Raw genomic sequence first — 4568 nt, 5'->3', positions numbered from 1 at the left:
TTTTCTTTCTTTCTTTCTCTCTCTTTTTTTTTCCCCCTCGCTCTGGCTGGCTATCACACTTGACTCTGGAACTATATGGATACTGTTTCTTCATCTTAAATCTGTGAAAGTACCTTCAAGAGCTATAGTCTTGACTACGTGTGACATACTACCCAAGATAAAGAAGCTGGTCAAAATAAATGCGCCTGTGTGCGAGATTCTATCACGTGGGTATGTTGAGATGGAATCATCCTCGGGAGGAGAGCAGGAGAGAGAGAGTGGGGTGGGGAGGGGGAGGGTTGTAGAAGAATTCCAGAGGAGGAGGTAGGCAGCAAGAAGCACAGAGTAAGGGCTCAAATGTGTGTGCTATTTTTTTTTTTTTAAGATTTTTATTTATTTGGCCGAGAGACAGAGAGTGAGCACAAGAAGACAGAGCAGCAGGGAGAGGGAGAAACAGCCTCTCCACTGTGCAGGGAGCCCAACATGGGGCTCAATCTCAGGACTCTGGGATCAGACCTGAGCCAAAGTCAGACACTTAACCAAATGAGCCACCCAGGTGCCCCTAAAATGCATTTTAGGGAAGAATTTAGAGAAGAATCGTAATCTAATTCTCCTGCTTCAAGAACAATGAAAATTTTCCTTCCCTGAGCGCATGTCTTCCCTGGTCTCCTCAAATTCAGTAAGGGACCCCGAAATACCCTACACTGAAGAAGGGTTTATGTCCTGAAGGAGACGGGCTGCCTGCAGAAACTTCAGGTAGCTTTTCTAAGTTGCTGTTTGGTAACCAGAAGAGCGCTCAGAGCTGTGTGTCTGACCGCTACCTCCGCCCTGTTGAAAATACAAGTGAATCATCCCTCAGTGGTTCGGTTCAGGGCGAGATGAAATATGCTCCCATGGTCACAGTCACACTCCACAAACTCTTCAGAGGCTCTCACAACTCTCCGGTGACTCTTTGGTCATCTTAATGGACTTGACAGTGAGAGTCCCAGGGTGCGGTGCAGCAGCTGAGGGGAGCCAGATCTCAAGGGAACTTGGGCAGTCTTTGCAAGGGGCACTGGAGCCTTCTGCTGACCCAGCTCAGCGCCTTCAACAAGACCAGATACCTCAGCGCCTTTTGCCTTCCTTACATCTCTCCCACCCCCACACCTAGTCTCAGGCTATGGGAAATCTCGAAATTGTAGCAATGAAGTAGTTGAAAATTCAGTGCTGCCTCCAATGACTAACCCTTACCTCCTTCCTCTGCAGCCATCCTCCCAGCACCTTCCCTGTCCCTGTGCTGGGCTCAGAGAGTTCTCTTGGAAAGAATCCTGGAAGCCAAAGGGGTAGCCATGCAGGTGACACCCATAGCTTATTACCTCTGGCCAAATGCAGACCAAGGCTCCTGCCAGATGCCACCCACCTTCCCATCTACAGATGCCTTTGTCCAGCACTTTGCACCCCCGGGTCCCATTAGAATTGCCTGGGGAGTCCTTGGAAAGGAAAATTCCAACACCCAGGCCCTGCACCCTGAGGTTTTGATTAGATTCGTCTGGAGTGAGGTCCAGCCTGGCAACCGTGTGTTTTCAAAAACTCCCCAAGAGATTCTAAGCCGCAGACAGGTTAGGCTTCCAGATACCCACCTCCCCCACCCCCACCCCGCCCCCCACACCTCCCCAAACCTCCCACTCCATCCATGTCCTCTGGGTCATTCTTTACAAGGACAGGTGACCACTCTAAGGGAACTTCTGACGAAGGTGGTCTCACTTATTCCTTGTTTTCCTGAATAAATGCTCAGAGATTAAACAAATCCAGAATCCGCCAGTCATGGAGGTCATCCTCAGCATATGAACGAGAACATAAACCATCTATTTATCCAGAGTAAGCAAATATTTGGTGAATGCCTGCCACACACCAGACAGATGCGGGGCTGGGAACCAAGGCGGAAGCCTCACATCAGTGTCTCCGCAGGCTGCCCTCTCCTTCTGCCCCTTTGGATTCAGAAGCCTAGCTCTGTTTTGAAACCCTTCTCTCAACTTTTATACATGACACATCGACACAGACACATCCACTTATAAATCTTCCAGTTCACGCTCACCAATAAAGAGCTAATCCCCAACATATCCCTGAGTTTCCGTGTGATTAGAATCTGAGGAAGCCCGCGCCCCCAGAGGACGGACACCCCTCCCACGCTCTCCTTTCCCGACTTCATCTCCTGATCCAGTTTCTATTATATTAGCCTAAGGATCGAACCCATGTTTAAATATTCAGGAAGCCCAAATAAAAGACTGTGTCTACTCTCTCTGCCCTGCCCTTTCAAGTGTGAAAATTGGACGAAGCTGTCAGGAAAAGCACAATCATGAAACTCCCAACCAGATTTCATGATTCTCGTGTATGCGTGAAACCCAGGGGAAAGGAAAGAAAATCCTGCTGCTATAAACACGCTCCTATCCATGCATAAAAGACCAAAGATCTAGGACCACAAGCGTGAATGGCCTTCATTAATTGCGAGTCCCTCTGCCTCCGAGATGTGGCTCCACCGTCTACCTGCTTTTGCCTTTGTTTCCCATTTCAGTATGTCTCCATCTGTCTTCTCCACCAGCCAGCGGCTCAGCCACGAGCTATGACTTACTTTTTGCTGTACTCCCACCCCTCCAGCCCCACGGGAGAACGCATTAATCACAATTCACATGTGCTGCACACTCGCTATGTGCGAGGCACTGCCCTGACGCTCCTCACATTACTTCATCTTCAACTCGCTGAGCTTCCCACTTTCTCTGTGGACTCCAGAGTTCAAGCAGCTCGCTCACATTTATGCAGGACCCAGGCGACAAAATTCCGATTCAAGTCGAGGCCATCAACCTGCAGGTCTAACTCTCTTAGCCATTACTATATATACAATGCTGGGACTTAGACAAACAAACAAAACAAAACAAAACAAAACACCAAACAGTGGTTTCCAAGGTTTTTGTTCAGTCAGAGGTAGCTGCAGTGATTACCAGATGCATGACCTTGAGAAAATTACTAAGCCACTGTAAGCTTCAGTGTCCTCTTCTCAAAAATGGGAGTAAGAGTAACACTGAGCTCCTGGGGTTACGTGATGACTAAATAAGATGATGCATGTAAAGTGCTTAGCACAGTGCCACGCATTTTTTTTTTAAGGTTTTATTTTATTTACAAGAGAGAGAGAGGGAGAGCATGAGAGGAGAAAGGTCAGCGGGAGAAACAGACTCCCTGCTGAACAGGGAGCCCAATGTGGGACTCGATCCCGGGACTCCAGGATCATGACCCAAGCTGAAGGCAGTCCCCCAACCAACTGAGCCACCCAAGTGTCCCGCTGTGCCACACATTTAGTAAGTACTTGAAAGCCGGATGCAGCTGCTGTTATTTGGTATGTGGGCTTCTACAGTCAGGAGGATCTGAGGTCACTCCCCGATCTGAGCAACACTGCCTTTCCATGAGAGCTGCGGACAGTAGCCACTAATTTTCTTATAACTTCATTAAGATGTAATTCACACACCATACCACGCACTCATTTAAAGTATACAATTTGGTGGTTTTTAGTATATCCACAGGATTGTACAACCATCATCACAATCAACTTCGAGACCAATTCTTTTTTAGCACCAAGTTAGAACCAAACTTAGAATCACTTCTGGGGGACTTTTCATCACCCAAAATGAAGCTCTGTGACCATGAGCAGTCCCTCTCTGTTTCTCCCACATTCTCCCCCGACTAGCCCCTGACAACCATTAATGTATTTTTCTCTATATTCTGCACATTTCATGTAAATGGGCTCGTGCAGTATGTGGTCCCTTATGACTGACTTATTTTACTTAGCACAATGTTTTCAAGGTTTCGCCAGGCTTAGCATGGATCAATACTTTGTTTCTTTTCACCACAAATAATATTCTACCGTGTGGGTAGACCCCACCTTATTTATCCCTTAATTAATTGGTGGATTTTGGAGTTGCTTCCACTTTTTGACTGTGATGAACAATGCTGCTATGAACATCAGCGTACAAGTGTTCGTATGGACATGTTTCCATTTCTCTTGGGTCTATCCTTAGGAGTCAAATTTCTGGGTCATTTGGTAACTCTGTGTTTAATCCTTGGAGGAACCATCAGAACGTTTTCCAAAGTGAATAGCCACTAATCTTACATTTGCTTTGAGGTGACCTGGAACAAATTCCTCAACCTCAACAAGTCTCAATTTCCTCTTCGGCAAAATAAGGACATCATTTACCAGAAAAGGGATTGTCACTACAGCGCCATCTACTGTCTGACACAGCATCGGCGCTTAACAGAGGGAGGGTACTCTGCCGCCCCAGCAAATGGTTCCCAGCCTGTTCCTCCCTCTCTGTTTTGGATTCAGATTAGAAGACCTATACCATGGGAGGCTTGAGTACAGCCCGATGCCGGTGTTAGGTGGAAAAATCAGAGTACCAAGTCACACTACTTTCCTGGACCATGTCACCCACCTCTAAAATAAAGAAAATAAAGAGAGAAGGGAATGACTCTCCATTCAAGTGTGTGTATGTTCTCTTTGCTTTGGAAACTGGACTTTTGCCCAGAAACCACAACAAGTAAAGAAGAAATCAATAATCCACGTT

The sequence above is a fragment of the Mustela erminea genome, chromosome 17 (genome assembly GCF_009829155.1).
Source record: "Mustela erminea isolate mMusErm1 chromosome 17, mMusErm1.Pri, whole genome shotgun sequence".
NCBI classification, from domain to species: Eukaryota; Metazoa; Chordata; class Mammalia; order Carnivora; family Mustelidae; genus Mustela; species Mustela erminea.
Note: the sequence above shows the minus strand (reverse complement) of the source record.